This window comes from Emydura macquarii, unplaced genomic scaffold (assembly GCF_026122565.2).
Source record: "Emydura macquarii macquarii isolate MOO-44397 ecotype Brisbane River unplaced genomic scaffold, CSIRO-AGI_Emac_v2 contig_71, whole genome shotgun sequence".
In the NCBI taxonomy this organism is placed as follows: Eukaryota; Metazoa; Chordata; order Testudines; family Chelidae; genus Emydura; species Emydura macquarii.
Window position 1 is genome coordinate 9,227,272 of NW_027130208.1, and position 22,758 is coordinate 9,250,029.

The following is a 22,758-nucleotide window of genomic DNA, read 5'->3' on the forward strand; positions in this document are numbered from 1 at the left end:
CAACTAGAGAGAGAGAGATTTTAAGTGAGTACAAGTAATGAGTCATAAAAGTCAGAAATGGTTACAAGCAAAATAAAAAGTAAAATACTTTCTAGTGCCTAATTTAACAAACTATATTAGATTCAAAGCAAAGCTTTCAGCAGTCTTACTGATCAAACTCTTTAGGTCAGGATCTCTTCCCCCAAAGTCCAACGGCTGCTTCTTTTGTCTCTTCAGGTGCTGTGAATGCGATGGGCTTGGAGAGACAGAGAGGTGCCTTGGAGTGTGTGCCCCTCCTTTTTATACTTTCACTCCCCCTCATGAAGAACTTTTCCAGCTGAAAACCAGGAGACAAAGTCTAGGTAGAAGGATATTCCCTGCTGTTTTTTTCACCTGTCTATACTTCATCTAGCCTTCCTGCTTGATGACTCTATTTACTGCTTAAATGCAAATTAAGCAGAGCACACTTTCCTTTGTTTAGCAGAGACCTATTTGTCAACTTCTTTTTGGGCAGGGCTGTGGGAACATGTCTTAATAACATCATACAGAAGAATCTTATAACTCCACACATAATGTTGTCACACATTTTACCAAAACAATACCAACGAGCAAATTATAAGTTTTCAAACGATACCTTACAAGGCATACGTTGTACACAGATTATTAAAATAGGGTGTAGGGTGTGAATACAGGGATGTATTCTGTCACAGTGATCTCTGTCTCTTCTCATCTGACCTGGTGGTTCTTGGTCATGTGAATGTCCTGGTGGGAGCAGTTATCCATCTCTTAAGGACACCTGAATTAATATAGGCTACAGATTCTAAAGTCAGCATATTTGTAAGACTCATACTACTGGTTGCAAGCTTAGATTTTCCTGATAAATAAAGCCTGATGATCAAGGTGGTGGTGGGGAAGTCTATTTTGATGCCCTCTCCCAGTTTAGATTTCCTGGGATTCACTGCATCTGCCATAACTTATACTAAAATGGTCACTGGTCAAAAGGGAATTTGTAACAAATTCTCATTCCTTCATGAACCAAAAGTATTTAATAAGGCTGCTAAAGGCCTCTCTGCTTCTTGATCTTCCTAATACAGGATAACCAAAAGGATTGCTAAATAGAAGTGTTCCAACTGAAAATCAAGAACATTCTTGTCTCAAATGCTTAGTTGTCTGATGTAGAGATGAAAAATCCTTTTCCTATTGGAGGTAGAATTCCTGGAGATAATATAATTTACAGTTTCTGGCAGTGTGTAAAGCTCCAAGACTACAGATTCCTCAGGGCACCCACATGCAGGTACTGTTAGATAAGTGCCACAAGAAATTCACCCTGAAGGCACAAGCACATTCTCAGGACTGAAAAGAACAGACTAGGTCGAGAGGCAAAAAGTCCCTGGGAAGATGGATCCTTAAGAAGAGCCAGTTTCAGGGCCCATCTTCCATGTCAACCGATGGCTGATAGGCAGCCAATAACTATGAACTTCCACTCCCCTCTAGCTGCTGGAAGAGAAGTAGCTTTACATTTTCTCTCCCATTCACAGCTTCTTGGCTGCTATCGAAAGAGTAGGAGTCTACACTACTCTAACTTTCTTCCATTCCCTGACTGCTGGAAAAGGGTGGGGAGATGTTTCTGCTACTCTGTTCTTTCCAGTCTCCATTTCCTTGGGTCCTCCCACCCCCATGAAAAACACCAGTGTCCATCTCTTTTGCCATTTATAACTTTATCAGGGGGTAGCGTGAAGTGTGATCGATTTGCAGCAGTCAATGCTGCCCATAGACACTTCTAAGTAGCAAGAATGAAACAAGTCTTGTCAGTTTCATTCTGCCACCACTTGGCAAAGCTTGAGCAGCAGCAGAACTACGGAGCTGCTTGTTTGCAAACTCAGGAACACAGCATTACTTTATATTTTGTAACTTTTCTTCATGGCCATAAGAGCTAGAATTTCATTTTTTAAAAAGATATTTAAATCCTGCTGAAATTGGTGCCCTAGTTCCCCACGCCAGCAAGGGAAAGCATTTCATTTGCTACTGTAGGGTGGATTTTTCTGCTCTGGTTTCAAACAGTCAGAATACTTGTCTTTATTATGTCCTCTTCCCTACATGCAATTTCAGACATGACAATGGAAAAAACTAACAAAAGCTGATAGAAATAAATTAGACGATTTAGAAGTCAGTTTAAATATACTTTCTCTGGTATCCTAAACTACTCCCTGATATTTAACAATATGAGGACAGAGAATAAATATCAGCTCTCAACTGTGTTCCTCCATACCTTGATGATTTGTATGCCTGGATGGTGACTATTTTCCACTAATCAGAATGCAGACCTCTCTCAACCTACTGGACTGTAAAGGCCTTCAATACCTTTGTATTTTAACCCAAGATTCCAAGAACTTTACTTATTACATCCTTTAGCAGACAGATTTTCTATGTTCAATAAAACATCTTGTTACTTCCTGTACATAATTTCAGTTACAAAATTAACACAAGAAGCACATAAACAACAACATTCTGGTTCTACTGTGTTATTATTTTATTAAAAGTTTGCCATATATAATATATGTAATGTGACGGGGCCAGCCCTGACGGCCATAGGAGGGTGCTGAAAGGCATATATATCAGCCCCAGGCTTAGCAAATCCCTGTTCCCTGAGTAATCCAGCTGGGGCCACTCCAGGGCAATTAGGCCAATTAAGCCAATTAGGCCATCTGAGGCCAATCAAGGAGCTTGCCCCAGCAGTTAAAAGCCTCCCAGTCAGGCAGATGGGGGCAGCTGAGAGGGAGTTGAGTGGAGGAGCAGAGTAGAGCTGCTACAAGGCGTGGAGGAGCAGAGTGGAGCAGAGCTGCTACAAGGTGTGGAGCTGGTGGAGGAGCTAGTGTGGGTGTGGCGAGAGCACCCAGCCACGGGAGTTAAGAAGGAGCCTGTCCAGGCAAGACCAGAGGACGCTGGCCCCAAAGGGACTGAAGGAGGACCACAAGCCGGGGGGGGCTACAGACGAGCGACACAGGGAAAGTAGTAGCCCCTGGACTAAGCTGTTTGAGGCTACTCCTCGCAGGGTCCCTGGGTCGCAGCCCCCCCCCAAGTCACACCACCGGCATAGCCGTAGGGAACGCAGACGCATGGGGCCAAACAGGCCCACCTCGCCACAATAAATACAAAAGTTTATAATGGTACATGAGTTTTACTGTGCCAGTTCTATTTTGGCCATGATTCAGCAAGGTACTTTGGTATATGACTACCTTTAAACATTTGTAATCCCACTAATTTTTGGGATTACTCATGTGCTTAAATTTTAAGCACATGTTTAAGTAACTTGCTGAATTGGGGTCTTTGCTAGGGGGCAAACAGGCAAAAGCCTGCTCATGATTTACAATCTACTAGCGTAACAGGCAGATATGTGCATAAAATAATTCTTGTAGCAGGCTCATAAGAAGAATGGAAAACACCTACATCAAAGCAGATTGAACTGGGAAACTGCTGTAAGAAAATAAATACATTCACAACAAAGTTAGGTCTTGTTCTACTCCAGTACCAAAATCTGTATTCACTTTTATAAATACAAAAAACTGACAAATACCATGAATTCAGCTAGCAAGAAGGTCTATGACAGATCTTTCATTTTAAGTGTGAAATGCACTTAAAAGGCTCAAAAGTCCCCTTTCTTCTCAGGATGAGAAATGCCCCTTGACGCCCCATCTCCTTCAGGACATAGCCACAGTGGAAATAATTTTCACAACTAATTTGTATAGGAAGTAACATGGTTAACATTACCCAATGAATTTAGATCCACCTACATGGTATAAATATATCTAGATAAACTGTCACCTTCAGCAGAATTCATTAAAATAATGTTGTATCTTCTTTGTTAAATGTAATTTTTTTAATTGAAATTTAATCTTACTATATTATTTGGTAGATTTTTAATTGACATTTGTAGTAATTAATTGGTAAGCATTACAGCTTTGTCTGAAGAATTTAAAACTAAATTTGACATAGAGATTGGCTAGCCACTGCTGTGAGGTGCCTGCTGGGAACATCTCATCATCCTCCCAGCCCCTCCTGTTGATCATAGGTGGGGGGGAGGATGGTCTCTTTCTTATAGTCATGAATTATATTACTAATGTATTCCATTATCACCACGCAAATGTCATGTTAATTTCTGACCATCATCAAGTCAGACAATGGTTTCCACACTGGCAACTATCCAATTAGCTCTGTGGAAAAATATTCAGTCAATTATATAACTTGAATTAGGTTAAGGACTCAAGAGAAAGCAAAATAAATGCTTTGAAAATACTTCGGAGATAAAATGTAAGTTGACACTGTCTTCGTGTGCTATAGCCGATGTTATACAATCTGATAGGCAGCTGCCAACATTCATAACTGTTTATTAAATCTAGCTTCTCTTTATGGTGGCAGCTAAGATCTGTATTTTTACCAATATTAGGTTCATTGTGTTATGAAAAAGACCAAAATACTTAGGATCATTCACACCAGCTTATAAAACATATTATGTAGTATATTAAATTGTTAAAATTACTTTTCCCCAAGTAGAAAAGTTTCATGGATAGAAAGTTTGAGCAAAACGAAGTGTTTCATGAGCCACTGATGATGCTTTATAGTGTAGTACGGGAGACAGATAGCACTTTTGTCCTAGAAGTATGTGCTGTTAAGACCTAGCCCAATAGCTGACTGGTTGTCCCCCATACTCTGATGCAAGAGAACCAAGTTCAACTTCTGGCCTTGGGGCTGAATCCCAAGCTCAGTTCCATGAGTATATGTTAGTATAACTCCACCGACTTCAGTAGATCTACTCCTGATATACACTAGTGTGAATAAGACCAGAAACAGAGCTACAGTCCTTTGGTTCCCGGCCATCAAAGGAGCACTGTGAACAACAAGAACCCATACAGATAACTATGAACCAGTTTGACAGACCCAAGTGATGTCCCATCTAGATTTGCTCTTTTGGAATAATGGCAGCTGTAATGTAGACTAGGAGAGCACCCCTTCCCACACGGGGGGAAAAATGTCTGCTCTGAATGCTTATAAAATACACTAATTCTCTAAGGATGCTAAGCAGCTGAACAGAAAAGTAGCAGTTTTATAATTATCCCATTAGCTTGGGGTACAGAACACTGAACTGCATTGGTGAAGCTATGTGAGATCTTTACTGCAAATCCATATTTTAAGCATCAAACCATTATTTTGATTTGTTCTGTTCTCAAGTCAATTTATTGTGCAAGCATGGTTATCTCCAATTTAACAATGTATACAGCACCAATTTCTTGACTTTAAAAATTCGTAACGATGAGCCACTTGTTTAAATCTTTTACCGTATCTTTCTGTCTCATTTTCTCACGTGTTGCAATGAGGCAATTCACTGTTCTGGCTGCTTGCCCCAGATGACCTTTGCATGCCATAAAATAGTATACAATTAGATGCTATGCTTTAAAATAGAATTCTTCTCTTCCAAAGGCCCTAAATATTCAGTCAACACAATTAGCAGAAACCACATTTTGTTACTCAATAAGCTGGAAAGTTCTAAAACCTACAGGCTGTGAATGAGTTCCTGACATCATGAAGACTCAACTGGGGAAAGCAGCAATAATATTTAAAGGTGGATCTTACTGCAATAGGGGAAAGGATTGCTCCTTAGAGCTGTCCTCTGGTGGCTGAGGAACAGGAAAATGGAAAAAGCAGGTCACCCTTACACCAACTCCACCATGGTACACTGACAGGCAACTTTCCTTTCCACCCTTAGGTAGAATTCTGGGGAAGGAGTTAATAATGCATTGATATAATGATGCAACTAGAAGCTAGACAAAGGATAAGGCTTAAAATAAGTGCGTCAGCACCATTTCTGGCAAATCGTTCCTTTCCAGTGGCTGCTCAGAAATGCCTTGTTCTTGTTATGTTATTATTTTGCAGATATTTTTTTAAGTGTTGAGGGAGCTGAATCTGTTTCCTGTGACACAAAATTTTAATGAAGGACTAAAAGCAACCGGATTTACGAGAAAGATGAGTGTCTCTCTCTTTGTTCAGTCCAGTGTTTGGAGAGAGTTAATTATCCTGAATTTTTTAATACTGAAGCTATCGAGAGAACTGGTCTCTAGAACACTTCATCTCTACTTAGGATACTAGTCAACCACAGATTTTCACTTTCAAAATTCAACCTATTCTGTCAAGGATACATTTTGAAATCTCTCAGTTGTTCTAGGTGTTATTGCTAAGAACAGACACCGAGTCCCATTACAGGTAATGCCACAGGGTTATCATAATGGCATATGCCGTTGCACTTAGCCTATGCCATGCTCAGTGAGGCCTAGATCTTTATTAAAGTCTTGCACAGCAGGACTCAGACTCCACATATTCTTTATTTATGGTTATTATAGGAGATTTAAGTAAAGAGGGAAGGAGAGCTTTACTAAGGGAAAAAATGTTTTCCACATAACTATAAACATGCCATGTTTCTATGCTTGCTTTATTGGAAACAAAATTAATTAGCTAGCTCCATCACTAAAGCCAATAGACCAGTTTGCTATGGAGCACTGAGGATTTTCTTGTCCAGCGTGGCATCACTGGAGAAGTCTGGAATTGCTCCCCATTTTAGGATCTCACTCACACTAGCAAGGTTGATAATTCAGATATGAAGGAATTGGTAGAAATATCTCTCTCTCTCTCACACACACACACTTTGAGCTGCCATATGGGTTTATTCAACTGTTTACTACACCAGTCGGTAAAAACTGAGCAGTTATTATAATCTTTGCTAAATGACATGGTAATTATGCTACCTCTGGAAAAAAAAAAAAAAAAAAAGGCACAGAACCTTTAAAAAAAAATCACAATTCACTGATGTGTGAATTTCTGTGTTTTTATAATCTTTGAATGGAAATGGGTTTCCTAATACACAGAGGGATATTATTAAACATGTGCCAGAAACCCAAATTTATTTTCAAGAAACAATTTATGTTCCCATCTCCAATGCAATTTAATTACTCATATTTCCTAATTTTAAAAGCCTCCTTATTCGTATCCCCCCCTTTTTTTTTGTGCAAGAAAATTAGATTCCTGTTTTCCTGACCTTTTTTGTCACGCTCCCGCTTCCCCCCCCCCCCTCCCCGCCCCGTGCCGTTCATAAGTAAAAGGCTGAACATGGGAATAAGGAGAAGGGGGATTGGCCATATGAGTGATCAGAGTTTGTCAGTGACTTTGGAACCCTCCTCTCCAGGCTGGTGGAGCTGCGGTGAGGAAATCAGAGTACTAGCGCCAACACACTCTTTCTGCACCAATTGCTAGCCAATTCACAGAGTGGAACTGACAGCTCAGTCCCAAAAGGGGGCTAACTGGATTACTCCTCAGCCACAGGTAAGGGGTCACAATGGTGACTGCACATGGATAATAACGGGCAAATGGCATCCTTAAATTAATAGACACACACACACCAGTTGTCTAAGGTGGATCATGCACTTCAATGGAAAAGCCAAGCTTGGATGTCTAGGGTTTTCACTGTGAACAATGGAAAACCACGCTAACAAGGCAGGAGTATGTGATGAGACAGCTCTCTTGTGTACCAGTGACACCATTTTGCCATTGGGATATAAGCGAGGCAAAACAGTGATAGCTAATTGTTTTCTGGTTACGACTCCTTTGGGAGCAAAGCAATAATGGAAAAAAGGCCTCTACACAGCCATATTTGACAGGCAGTGCTTGCAAAGATATGCTTAGACCCTGACCCTGCCTATGAGCAAGGCTTTCAGTTTTTCACGTTACCTGTGTATACCATAAAACTCCAACTCCACCACCAAATATCGGCAACAATATTTTGCATTTTCATGTAAGTTTCTGGGAGCAGGGGTTCTATTATTAAATCAGATTCTTATATTATATTATACAGCAGAATACTAGTGACATACTTTTAAGCACCAACAGTACTAAAAATAAAAGCATACTAAGTAACAAGGGTGGGAAAATATTACTACAGACTTCAGTTTGTTGACTCACCAGTTTTACTTGGGGGCATTACACATATTCACTCATGGCTCCGGGCAAGTCTGGCAAGGGATCGAAACCCCTATCATGGTAAACGTGTTCACAAGCTGGAATCGCTCAGAAAAAGGTTCTCAGGAGACTGACTGAAAGACAAAAACAGGTTTTAAAACTTCACTTCGCTAGAACTATGCCCAAGCCCACCACTTCCCTGAACTTGAAAACAAAGAGGAAAATATAAATCATGGAGGTGGGGAAAACCCCATACTGAAATATTCTTGCAATAAATCAAATGTTATTTTGTCATATAAAGATCTTTTTTCGCTATAAATAAAATTGAAACTAAAGTCAGGAAGGCAGCGTTTTTAAAAGGTGCTATTATTTCAAGTATGTAATTTGCTCTGCTGATTTATAAGTTTACATTCATTTTCTATACCAAAATTTGTCAACACTCAAGTAGCTACTTTGCTAGAAAACACACCACTGTTTCAGGACTTTGAGAGACTTTAACCTACTTCTGCATTATCAAAATGAAACAGGGTCACAGTTTGTCAGATGTTTATCCTCCCTTTGCTCATCTCATCCTGACAGAGCCTTAACAAAACAAAATCCTTAGAGGAAAGATTATTGCTAAAGAGAGAAGACACATTCAAAATGGTTGATGCTTGCAGGGGGGTTGGGGCGGTGAGAGGAAAAATTTGCACACAGGATACTTCAGCAGTTAAGAAAATACAAAATTAGTTTTTTCCCCTGATATTAGTAACATACTTTAGTTTAAGGTTGGCTCTAAGGATGCTGGTTTTTGTACACACGAAACCAATGGTTCTCAAACAGGGGGTCGCGACATGGTTATGTGGTGGTCATGAGCTATGAGCCCCAAGCCCGGCTGTAAACCTCCTTGCTTCCTCCTGGCAGAGGAATATGGGGAGGGGAGCGAGTGGTGACACACAGATACTGTTCCTCCTCCTCCCCCAGTGTTCCTCTGCGTCCCCCTAGGGGATGGGGGGGGAGTGAGGAGCAATGCCAGGGCTCCCTACATCCAGGTCACTTTTCCCACCTGGGCTTTGCTTTGAGGCGAGCATCAGGAGTTGCTGCTCTCTGACCTCCCCTTATGCAACCCAGATGGGGAAAGTGACCTGGATCAGGGAGCCCTGATGTTGCTCCTTACCCACCTTCTCTTCCCCCCCCCAGTTCTTCTAGGTATGTGCGGTGGAGTAGCACTGCCCAGGGAAGCGAGTAGCAATACCAGCCACACAGCGCTTGCAGGTCAGTTTCCCCAGGTGGGCAGTTGCTGGGGTTAGGAGCGATGGGGAAATGAGGAGCCCACAGGGGCCGGGGCAATGGGGGGGCCACCTACAGGGGCCAGGAGGTCGCACTCAGAGGCTTGCTGTGTGAAAGAAGTCACCAACTGAGAACCACTGCACTAAACAGTCATTTTATAATAAAGTTACTTTGAAACCGCTTTGTATTGTCTTTGCTGACAAAGCATCTCATCCAAGCTGGGCTACTTCTCTGGGGCATGGTCCAAGGTGAAGCATTACCTGGGTCCCCTATTCAGGAGAGCACTTAATCACATGCTTAAATCCCATTGGCTTCCAGATAACTTTTGCCCCTCTCATATACTATGTGGAAAGAAGGTGTGAATGGTTAACAGTGAGGGTACTTAATCATTGGAACCAATTTACCACACGTCATGGCAGATTCTCCATCCCTGGCAATTTTTAAATCAAGACTGGATTGATTTTTTTTTCTAAAATAGATCTGCTCTAGGCATTATTTGGGGGGAAATTCCATGGCCTGTGTTATACAGGAGGTCAGACCAGATAATCACAATGGTCCCTTCTGGCCTTGAAACGCATGAATCTATGCTTTTTTCCTGAATCAGGGCCTGAGTAAGTAAGAGTATCAGCTTTATGGCCCAACAGATAAGACTAGGTGAGTGACAGCAGGCAGAGCAGAATTGAGCTGCCAGCCAGAGGAAGGTGGTCTGCGGGACTGAATGAACTGGGACGGGTGGGGGGCAGAGAATCCTGCCCTGTGTGGTGCATGGAATGACTCGATGGAAGCCCAGCTTGACATGGCTATTGCCATCCATTTCCACCTGCGACCCCTCCACCAAGCATTCCCTATGCAGAATCTGATGTTACTTGGGCAGCAGCATGACCCCAGCTTTCAAAGGTTCATATGTTTAATTATTTTGGCAGGCTGCCAATGTTTTCCTTTCTCAGACTTGCAGAACAGCTCTGTATAAGCTCGCAAGCTTGTCTCTTTCACCAGCAGAAGTTGGTTCAAAAACCAATATTACCTCAGCCTCTTTGTCGCTCTAATATCTGGGGACCAACAAGGCTACAACTACACTGCAAACCAAGTTTTCCTGAGGCACACCTGGGAATTTTTATATCAGCAACACCTGAATGGAATTTCATGGGATGAAGAAAAGGTAACTTCTCTAACCCAAGGGTTTCTCCTTTCCCTGCTGCAAAAAGTATTAATCAGAGCTTTCGTTTCTTGTCTAAAATGCACAGAAGCAGAAAATGTGTCACACTGTCCAGAAAGTCTCCTATTACTAGATTGCTCTAGAGAACACGAGTAGACCCAAAAGTCTGTTTACCACCACTTACACGAAACATGACCTGTTTCAGAGACTCAGAAATACTCCGCAATATCTGCAGGCCAAAAGTGACCTTCATGTTAGACCAAGCTATATTTTAAAACACATTTTTGCAAGGTTTCTTAGGGAAGTATCTCAGAAATGCAAAGGAAAGCTAGAGGTATGTCTACACTGACGGCGGCAAAGTTGCCACTGTCAGATCGACTTATCTGGATCAACTGAGCGGTCAGTGAAGACCCGCTCAGTCGATCCTGAAGTTGACGCAGTAAAACCATCCCCTCAAATGGTGTAGCGCTGCGTCATCGGCGCAGTGCAGTGAAGACGCCGTGCAGAAGAGAAGCACAGCAGTCGACAGGAGTTACGCAAGCTACGCAGAGTAGCTTGTGTAACTCCCGTCAATTGCCACCAAATCTCCCGGTAAGTGTAGACCAGGGCATAGTTTATTACTGAGCCTGTTGGATATGCTGACAAATCTATAGTTGAACAAGAATCTATACACACTGTATTTGTGCAGTCTCTTTCTCAGGTACTTCCATGGCTCCTATTACTGTAACAGTTGAGCACCTCACAATCTTCAGTGTTTTTTATCCTCTCAACACCTCTGAGGCAGGAAAGTGCTATTATCTCCATTATACAGATGGGGAACCAAGGCACAAAGAAGTGAAGTAACCTGCCTAAGGTCACACAGGAAGTTGAGGTGGATCAGGGACTTCAACGCATGTCCCCTAAGTTCTAGACCAGTGCTCTAACCACCAGACCATCTCTGTACTGCATATCCACTCTCTAGAGACATGAGACATCTTAGATTGTTTGCCAGCACAGACTTGAAATCTGGGACAGTTGCTGGTTTCATAAGGGAAATAAAAAACAGCTTTAGGAGCTTAGGGATCTAGATAGAAGAGAACACTTCAGAACTGCTTGGCCTGAATTTAGTTGGTGCAGCAGTGAAAATGGACTTTCAAATGGCATGCAGGCCAGGATCCTCAGGTTATCGTGCACTGCATCAGCCAAAACCTTGAGCTCGCTACTCTGCATTTCAACAAAAATTAACTTCAGAAGCTTACAATTTATTTAAAAAAAACATTTCCTAAATGTTACTATTCAAGTTCCAAAAGATGTCAAGATCTTGCTGGGGCTTTTGAAGCAAATTTCAGAAGTCTCCTCCACATACACTGCTTGTCAAGCCAGAATACTGAAGGTAATCATGCTCAGTAATTGTTTACATTGTGGTAGCTCCAACAGGCTGGGACCATACTGCACTAGGCATTACACAAACACATGAAGCAGACTTTTGAAAACCCCACCTATCGTAAAACGACAGTGTGCGCCTCAAAGAGCTTACCTTCTGAAAAGGACGAGAAATAACAGGTAGGTGAAACGAATACATAGGTTGGGAGAGGATGTAATAGTAATCCTGGCCCCCACTGAAGTCAGTGGGAGTTTTGCCACGGACTTTGAGGCCAGGATTTCACAAAGAATATTTTGGAATGGAGTAACTGTGCACTCCACTCCTAGATGTTATCAGCCAACTAGCAGCAGCAGCAATCATAGTAAGTCGCAACAAGCTACAGGCTTAGCTGTTTTCAGAAGTCACTATTGTGTGAGTATCACAGAGAAGCTGAGTTTTAATGAAGAATATGAAGGAGGGAAAGGCTGATGGCAGGGTGTTTCCCCCCTTATCTCTATGCTTGTGGAGCAGCCTGGGACAAAGCAGGGAGAAACAGACAACTGGGCAACCATGGCTGGCATGGTAGGATGATCACCACTACATGCTTGCCTCCCATTTGGCGTATGTGGCAAAGCTACCAGATCACCTGCTTTTCAGGATATTGCTCTTGATGAAAAGACTCTTCTCAATATGTTGCAGTGACAGCTGCCAGTGCACAAGCGATCATATCTCCCAACTCCGGCCGGAGTTTCGCTAAAATCGGGTCTTGACCAAAAAAACCCTGAAACTATACTTAATGTTAGTTTCCATATCCTGATTAAAGGTGGAACTTAAATCCTTTTTATGCTCCATTACTCTTTAAAGTGTATCAACTGCAATGAAACTGCATTAGACTATTTTATCAAATGATTTTTCCTTTCAGCCACACTATATACACATGCTCCCCACACAAAAAATCCTGCATATCAATCTTTAACGTAGCCCTCCAAATAAATGAAACTGTGGGTATATGTGTACACACACAAAATTGTTTTAAAAAACTCTCACTGTGTTAAATTACAATAAATCAGCTTTCCACCAATATATCCCAACATCACTCTCAATATTAAGCAAGAAATGTAATAAATTAAAACATTAAAATATTTCAGGGAAGATGTTGGAAGTGTTGAAACATTAATTGTGCCATATACAATCTGTTTTCACAGGGATTTAAAAAACATTACCATCACCCTGGGTACCATAGGAAAAAAGATGAAACCATCACCCTTTCCTATTTACATATTAAAATGCACATGCATTCCTGATAGATAATACCCAGCTTGTGAATCTGTTTAAAACAATACAGTCTGTCTGTAAAATGCATAGTCTAAAACTGGGATCTGTCCTTACAAATAACTAGTGTATTCAAACAGGTTACAAGCGAGATAAAATATACACCATTTTCTTGTTTATCTTCCCCTTTCAGCAATCCCCACTTTGTACAAGTGTCTAGAGGGAACCAGGATGGAGCAGCTGCGAGCTCCCCAAGGCCAAAGCCTAACAATCAGGTTGTTTACCAAACACCACCACCCAGCAGAAAAATAAAGAGACTATAATTTGCATTTAAAAAAAAATGCTTGTTTCTCAACAATCTACTTGGCAGCAAGAGGTTAATAAATGTGTAAATTAAAGAAGAACCCTGTTAATTGTGCTTTGTGTCCCTGACACTGGTGTGATATCCCAGGGTACAATCCAGATCAGTGGGGGACTGTGTCACCCCAGCCCTGTAACCTGGGGTGCCTTGCGATGATGCCTTGCTGTTGTAGCCTCTAACCTGGACTGTTCAAAACCAGCCACCAGCACGTAACTTGTGGAACTGCAGCCTCTCAATCACACCCTGGCTCTCACCACCTTGGTTAAAATGCAGAGTGACCCCAAGACTCTCCCAGTCCTGGACTTTACCCAGAAATGTATGTTTTGTACTGCCCAACCCTCTCCTGCACAGCTCAAATACATTAAGTCCATTATTCCTTTAAGAGAATAATACATACTAGCTTGTTATTCTAAACAGAGGTAGCCAGGCACTTTAACAAAGACACTGAATTAGATACAACCATAAAAACAAGTTTATTAATACAAAGAGAGATTTTAAGTTAGTTCAAGTAAGGTAGCATAAAAGTCAGAAATGGTTACAAGAAAAATAAAGACATGAAATTTACTAATACTTAACAACAAATTATACTAGATTTAAGCTAAATTTCTCACCACATGCTTCCAGCAAGTTTACTGACCAAACTCTACAGATGAGGATTCCTCCCACCCACCCCCCCAAAAGTACAATGGCTATTTCCTTTGTATGCGCAGTTGCAGAAAATGTGATGGGGAAGGAAAGAGGGGGACCCTTGAGGTATTTGCCCCTCCTTTTTATAGTTCTAGTTCCCCTCATGAAAAACATTTCCAGCTAAGAACCAGGAGACAGAGTGCCTATGTGGAAGGATGTTCCCTGCTGGTTTTTTTTCATGTTTGAGATTCCTTTGTTTTCCCTCCTCCTCTATTTACTGCTTAAATGCAAATTAAGGCAAGCACACATTCCTTTGTTTAGGACAGACCTGTTTGCTAACTTCTGCATGGACAGGGCTGTGGGGGGTTTGAAACATGTGTTAACAACATCATACAAGGGAATCTTATCACTTCACATACAACGTTGCCACACATTTTACCAGGACAATACTGACCAGCAGATTATGAGTTTTCAAATGATACCTTACAAGGCATATCTTGTACAAAGGTTACTACAATAATTTGTAGGATGTGAATACATGTGTGCATTCTGTCACAACTGGATTGCAGTGTTTCAGTTTTCTGATAAAACATTGGATTCTTTAAAGCAGAGATAAGATATGCATACACTAATATAATGCTAACCAGTTGTCTGTTTACAAGTTGCTGATCTAGGTAACAATGCTCAAAACAGCTTTTCAAATTTTATTTGGACTGGTTACAGAGGGAACTTAACAACAGCAGGTAAAATTTGTCATCAGAATCCCCCAGCAATCAATTGGGATCTACCTCAACTTTTTGATGCCGACTCAAGAATTACACATCTACCTCTGATTTACAATTAGAATAGAGTTCCTCATGACCAAGGCTATCACCAGAAGCATGCCATGTGGCTTGCACAGATGTTTCTATTATTTCTGGGTCCCATAAGGCAGAGTGCCTATGTGTTAAAACAGGTTATGGCGTGTAATAGAAAGTAGCATGCTTAATTTTGCCCTCGGCCTCCTTCCCCTTTACACACTTCTTTAATTTACTCAACTGATTTTCCTTTTTCTTTTATTTTTTTGGTTTTGTTTTATTTTTTGGTTTGTTTTGCAAATGCTATAGAAGGTATAAAAATGGGACAGAGGTAGGAAAGAATAGCTTCTCCACCATCATTGGAATTTTCAGAAGCACTCAGCACTAGCAACACTGACCCGATTTCAAGCATGCTTAGTTCTCATTTAGGCACTAAAGGCAGTGGCACGTTGGATGCTAGGCTCTTTTGAAAACCTAGCTTTGATTATCTCAGTGGGCAACACTTACCCTTATTTAGGTTGCCAAGTGGGCACTGATTCCACCCCCAAAATCTAGTCAAATTGTGGGTGCTGAGCACTTGGGGAAAAAAATCTAGCTCCAAGCTCTTCAAACATTTGGTCCTAAATGCAGTATAAATATAGATTTTCACAAGAGGTCAGCATCAAGAGCAACAAGCGAAGGCAATAGCACCTGCAGGTGCTTGGTACCTTTGAAAAATCAAGCCCAAGAAGACCATAAAGCAAATCCTTTCAATGAGACAACCCAGTAACATGAAGGCAGTAGCTGCATGTAGCTCTGCATATGAGCTACTTTTCTCTCTCCCCTTCTTATCCTTAATTTGACTACTCATTTCAGTTTTATCCTCAATTACAAAGGTGTCGGCTAAAAACACTCTAACTGAATAAATGGCTAAGATTCCAAGATGGCTACCATAAGAGATGAGGTGGAAAAGGGCAGCTACTAAATCTCCAACTACTTAGAATTTCTGAGATTTTAAAGGATGCCAGACATAAGCTAAAAATTGTGGCAAGTGTGGAGATATTGGCATTTTATGCAGATTTTAACCTTTTTTTTTAATAATAGAAACTGAGTTCCAGATGTTGAAGGTTGGGAAGTAGAAAGTGCCTTAGCTGTATAAACATTGCGAGGTGAGATGAAAAATTCTGTTGAAACAATGATTCTTATATATTCAGAATGAAAAACTCTGCCTTTAGGCATGGTGGGGTATATAAATTTACCATTTCAACATGGGACACATTAAAGAGGAAATTCTGGAGAACACCCTGCCTGCCCAGTGGAAGAAGTGATGCTTCTTTTCTTCATTTTTGAAAGCAATACAGTGCTCGTAAAAGGTGCCGTGTGGTCCACCCAGTAGACTGAAGTTAAGTCAACACTCCTACCACTCAGTTACCCACATATTGTGTCTGACAGCCTTGTATACATGATGCTGTGGAATGAGCCTATACCCACTAGATTTTACTATAACAATCCATTATTTGATTTTCCTATCTTTATCCCTTTTTTGTGTGCGCGCATGGGGGTGGGGGAGGCATGGCTATAATTGCCATTCAAAGTTGGTTCAGTTATCGGTCTCATGTGAAAAAATACTATGGTTGTGGTACAAACTCTTACACCACCAGCACTCCTCAGCTACATAAAGCCATAATGAACACTAGGTAGTCCTGGATAGATTAATCCATGCCCATTTTGATGGTGGTCTTGTAAAGAGGGTGCTCTGGCATCAGGAAAAGACGGTTACTTGCCTTGTAACTGTTGTTCTTCCAGATGTAAAAACAACGAGAGTCCTGTAACACCTTAAAGACTAACAAATTTCTGTGGGCATAAGCTTTCGTGGGCTGCAACCCACTTCATCAGATGCATCCCACGAAAGCTTATGCCCACAGAAATTTGTTAGTTTTTAAGGTGCTACAGGACTCTCGTTGTTTTTGCTATATACAGACTTACATGGCTACCCCTTTGAAACTTTTCTTCCAGATGTGTTGCTCGTGTCCATTCCATTCTACGTGCATGCGCACCCCGTGCACGATTACCGGAAAATTTTTCCCCTTAGCAGATCGCATGGGGCTGGCTCCGATCCCCCCTAGACCCGCGCACATGTCGCAGTACATGAGGCGCTGCCAGCCCTATGCCCCCTCAGTTCCTTCTTGTCATCAACGCCGACAGCAGGGACAGGGGGCGGGTCATGGAATGGACATGAGCAAAACATCTCACAAAACAACAGTTACAAGGTAAGTAACTGTCTTTTCTTCTTCAAGTGCTTGCTCATGTCCATTCTATTGTAGGTGACTTGCCAGAAGTACCTTGGAGGTGGGTTCGGAGTTCATAGGTTGGTTGACTGCAACACCACCCTACCGAATCTGGCATCATCCATAGCCTGCTGTACAATGGCATAATGGGATGTAAAGGTATGAACTGACGACCACATAGCAGCTTTACATATGTTCTGCATAGGCTCCCGTGCCAAAAATGCTGCAGAAGACACCTGTGCTCTGGTGGAGTAAGCTGTGACATTGACCGGAAGCGGAACCTTTGCCTGCTCGTGGCAGAATCGTATGCAGGCAATTATCCAGGAGAAGATTCGTTGCAACAAGACAAGTAAGCCTTTCATCCTTTCAGCCACCGTGATGAACAACTGCATGGACTTACAGAACGGCTTCATCCTCTCCAAGTAGAAAGCCAGGGTTCTGCGTACATCCAGCGTATGCCATCTCTTTTCCTCTTCGGAAGCGTGCGGCTTCGGGAAAAACACTGGCAGGAAAAATGTCCCGGTTGGTGTGGAATTGTGATACCACCTTGGGCAGGAAGGTCGGATGAGGCCTCAGCTGGACCTTATCCTTATAAAAAATCGTATAGGACGGCTCCAAGGTGAGTGCCCTGATTTCAGACACTCTCCTAGCCGATGTGATAGCTATTAAGAAGGCCACCTTCCATGACAGTAGCAGAAGTAGGCAAGTTGCCATGGGCTCGAATGGCACCCTCATGAGCATAGAGAGGACCAAATTCAGGTCCCAGGGTGGTACAGGATCCCTGGCTTGTGGGTAGAGCTTTTCTATTCCCTTCATAAATCTCGCCACCATGGCATGAGAAAAAACTGATCTCCCGTGAGTTGGGGGATGGACGGCTGAGATGGCAAACAGATGCACCTTTAGCGAGGCAGCAGCTAGACCCTGAAGCTTGAGGTGCAACAGGTAGTCTAGGACCACCTGCATCAGTGCCTGGTGGGACATAAGCTGCAGCGCTGCAGCCCAGCAAGTGAACCTCTTCCACTTGGCCAAATACGATGCCCTAGTGGAGGGCTTCCTGCTACTCATCAGCACAGTCTGCACCTGAGACAAGCAAGCTTGTTCCTCCAAGCTCAGCCATTCAGCCTCCACACTGTCAGGTGGAGGGACTCCAGGTCCGGGTGCAGAAGGCGCCCCTGGTCCTGGGAAAGTAGGTCGTGCCACCATGGAAGCTCCAGGGGAGCGGTGACTGACAGCTCCAGGAGCATCGTGAACCAGTACTGCCTGGGCCACGCGGGTGCAATTAAGATGACCCTCTCCTTCTCTTTCTTAATCTTGACTAGGACCTTGTGTATTAATGGAATGGGAGGGAAGGCATACAGCAGCCTGCCCAATCAGGGAATGAGGAAGGCATCTGACATGGCCCCCCTCGTCCCACCCCTGAAAGGAGCAAAACTGGCTGCATTTCTTGTTGACCTTGGAGGCAAAGAGATCCACTTGGGGAAACCCCCACCTCTGGAAGATCATGTCAGTGACTGATGGGTGGAGAGCCCACTCATGAGAAGGCACAAAGGACCGGCTGAGACAGTCTGCTGTGGCATTCTTGATACCAGGGAGGTGAGAAGCCACCAGGTGAAAATCGAGACCTATCGCCAGATTTCAGAGACCCATCACCTCCAGACAGAGGGCTGAGGAACGAGCCCCTCCCTGTCTGTTGATATAATACATTGCTGCAGTGTTGTCCGTTATGACCTGAATCACCTTGCCCTTCAAGAAGGGAAGGAACACTGCGCATGCTAGGCAGATTGCTCGGAGCTCCCTGATGTTTATGTGGAACCCTGGTCCTCTTCCGACCAGGTCCCCTGGATACTGTGACTGGAGCTGATGTGCGCCTCCCACCCCAGGTCCGAAGCATCTGATACTAGAGTCATTGTGGGACCCGTCTGCAAAGGGCAGTCCCTCCATCACCGTTTGGGGAACCACTCTAGCGAGGCCAAGACCCGTGGGGGCACCGTGACAACCCTGTCCATGGGGTGTCTGCTTGCGGAGTAAGCCGAGGCCAGCCATAGCTGAAGCGGTTTGAGCTTCAGGCGGGCATGGCAAAGCACATAGGTGAATGCTGTTATATGGCCGAGTAGCTGCAGGCAGACTCATGCCATTGTAAGGGGGCAGGCACAGAGGTTCCTGATCAGGCTGGACATGGCCTTGAACCAGGCCTGCGGCAGGAACGCTCTGGCCTGTGTCGAATTGAGAACTGCCCCGATAAACTCTATCCTTTGCACAGGCACTAGAGTAGTCTTCTGCTCATTTACTAGCAGGCTCAGCCTGCGACAGGTGGCTTGCACGAGGTCCAGACTGGATTGGGCCTGAGCCTTCAACCTGCCTCTGGATTAACCAGTTGTCCAAATATGGGTAGATCTATACCCCTCAGCATCTGAGATAAGCAGCCACCGCTGCCATGCACTTTGTGAACACCCTCAGGGCTGACGATAGGCCAAATGGGAGGGCTGTAAACTGGTAGTGGGAACCCCCCACCACGAACCTGAGGAACCGTCTGTGTCCCGGAAAGATCGATACGTGAAAATATGTATCCTTCAGATCGAGAACAGCATACCAGTCTCCTGGATCCAGGGAGGAGATAATAGAGACCAGTGAAACTATGAAAAATTTTTGCTTTCTGAAGTACCTGTTTAGGCCCCGCAGGTCCAGAATGGGCCTGAGACCCCCTCTGGCCTGCAGGATGAGGAAATATCAGGAGTAGAAACCTCATCCTCTCATATCCAATGGGACCGCCTCTACGGCTCCCACTATGAGGAGATTGCGCACCTCTTGTAGGAGCAGTTGCTTGTGTGAGGGGTCCCTAAAGAGGGACAAGGATGGAAAGGTGTGGGGAGGAGGAGGAGAGGAAAAATGGAGGGTATAGACCGTTTCTATGGTGCCTAGGACCCAGTGGTACGATGTTATATGGGCCCAGGGCCGGGAGGAAAGGAGCGAAACAGTTTAGGAAAGGTGGGGATGCAGAATCCAGGTGCAAGGCTGGAATGCTGTCCTCCTGTGCACCATCAAAATGAGTGCCGCTGACCGCCTGAGCGCCAGGAGGTAGGTAACCATACGCAAGTAGCCATACGATTCTGCTATGAGCAGGCAAAGGTTCCACTTCCAGTCAATGTCACAGCTTACTCCACCAGGTCAAGGAAGAAGGTGGGCCCTGCCTACGCTGCCTAATGTTTCTCTCTCTCTCTCTCCTCCTGTAGGTCCCGAAGCACTGCGCCGGGAACCTGGGCTGCTGCTGGCTCTGCTGGGGCCGAAACTGCCTCCTGGAAGCTTGCAGCATGTACAGACCCAATGAGCACAGAGTTGCCCGAGAGTCCTTAAGCCCATGGAGCTTCGCATCTGTCTGTTCCAAGAAGAGCACAGCCCTGCCAAACGATAGGTCCTCTATGGACTGCTGCACCTCCTGGGAGAGACCAGATGACTGGAGCCACGAGCAACGGTGCATAGAGATCCCCGAGTCTGTTGCATCAGAGGCACCCTGCTAAGCTACTCTAGCCACTGCCCTATCCTCCTCTAAGACTGTGGAGAAGTCCTGGGCCTGATCTGGAGGCATGGCCTCCCCAAAATGCTTGAGAGAGTCCCACAAGTTATAATTATACCTCCCTAACAATGCCTGTTGGTTGGCGATGTGGAACTGGAGGCTGGCAGTAGAATACATTTTTCTCCCAAACAAGTCTAGTTCCTTGCTGTCCTTGTTTTTGGGAGTTGAGCCAGGCTGACCCTGCCTGTCTCTCTCATTTGTTGGCTTCACCACTAGGGAGCTCGGTGCAGGATGGGTGAACAAGTATTTGAACCCTTTAGTGGGAACATAATACTTTTTCTCTGCCCTCTTCAAGGTCAGGGGCAAGGAGGATGGAGTTTGCCAGACACCCTTTGCCAGCTTTAGGACCCCATCATGCACCGGCAGGGCGACCTGGGACAGTGCTGCTGCTGCCACTACATTAAACATGTCGTCCATCTGCTCCTGCAGCTCTTCTGCCTCTAGCCCAAGGTTGGAAGCCACCCTTTTTAGGAGCTCATGGTGTGCTCAGAAGTCATCCAGAGGAGCCAATGGGCCTGCCACCAGTGCCTCGTCTGGGGAGGAAGAGGATGACTGACCCGGTGCTGGGGGGGCTGACACTTCTGTTGAGTGTGTGGAAGGCCCTGCAGATGTACCTTCCATAGGGTCCAACTCCTCCCGACTCCACCGGCAGTGCTGGGGGCCCTGATTGCTTTCCTGACAAGACCAGGGAGTAGGGCCCCGAGACCACCTGCAATCCCCAAGGGTTCCAGTATTGCCATTGGGGTGACCACTGGCCCTGAGGCCACCCTAGAGGAAGTAGGTAGGGACCTTGCCCTTGTCCTTCAGGTTGGGAAGGCTGTGTCCTTTCCCTTCCTGAAATCGCCGGACCCCCTGCCAGAGACCAGCATCTCCTAGAGCTCGACTGTCTCCCCATACCATGATACCAAGGGGAGGGGGAACAGTATCTGCGCCTCTTATCCCGGCGCTCCCTTGACCGATGTCTCGGTGACGGGGAGTACGAGTCCGGTGACTGGCGTCACTACCTGGACCAACTCGGTGAGGACGACTGCCCGTGGTAAGAGGAGGAGTGGAAGCAGCATCTGGGCAACCGGGAGCCTCTTGGTACCGAAGCCCGCTGTCAGCGTGGGTCTTCTGTAGGTGAGCGTGCGATGCTGGTGACCAGGTCTGTGCCGCCCAGGTGCAGGCAAACTCATCAGTGCTGGTGACCTAGACCAGTGCCTGGCCCCAGACGGGGAGCGTCTGCTTGATACCGGGCAGGACCTGTGTCGACTCATCAATGCTGCTGCCCTCGGTGCTAGCGATCATGAGTGACTCTTCAGGCTGCCTGGGCTCCTGTGGTACTGATGATCCGCCCCCGGAGACCGCCTCGGTGCTGGGAAACACACGAGGGGATCGGACTCTCGACGGGATCAATCTCCTCTGTGGTGACCCATTTTGCGGAGAAGTACCTTGGGGGTCTGGTGAGATATGCAGTCACTGAGTAGGCTCTACCCCTCGCCCTTTCCGTCTGGGCCAACGGGGTACATGGGACAAGCAGGGCCAACAAGTGGGCCGCCGCCTGAAGTGCCTCCGGCGTCGATGGCACCGCAAGGTGTAGCAGTCCACACTATAGAGACGGGGGACGCTCTGCCGAAGGGCTGACAGTCCCGGGTGAAACCTACTCCTGCACGGGTTGCTCAGTGCACTGGCTCGGAGTTGCTCCACGTCTTTACATATTTGCCAGCTGGTTGTCCCACTTCTTCATACCACTTCTACTACTCTTTCTTTCACCAAAGAGAATCCCTGATTGAGGACATGCACACACAGCCTCAATATCCATCGAGCAGTCTAGTCACTGGGTCAGATCCTCAGTCAATTTAAATTCACTGAAGGCAACACAGCTAAACATAGTTGCACCAGCTGAGGAACTGGCCCATGTTTTCCTCTAATTTTTCTTGATGCTTGCTTAACTGAAACAGAGATCAACCCGAAACAGTGCTTCAAAAACATCCCTACACATTGGAACAGGAGGTGGAGGGAAGAGGTTGTATTTCAAAATCCAAAACAGGTATCTAAATTTGCAAATGCTCCTTATTTTTATATTGATCCAACTTCCACACCACCACATTGTGTATCTGAAAGCTAGACTCAAATG

The 22,758-nt window shown here is 44.6% G+C and overlaps 1 protein-coding gene across 1 annotated transcript in view; it reads right to left on the reverse strand.

The window, feature by feature from the left end:
* Positions 1–22,758, reverse strand: part of FOXP1 (forkhead box P1) — a 496,953-nt gene that overhangs the window by 421,598 nt on the left and 52,597 nt on the right. The window contains exons 3-4 of the mRNA XM_067542352.1: positions 7,984–8,114; positions 150–316 (exon numbers count right to left, since the gene is read on the reverse strand). The gene's annotated coding sequence lies outside the window, so the exon portion shown is untranslated. The remainder of the gene's footprint in view (positions 1–149; positions 317–7,983; positions 8,115–22,758) is intronic.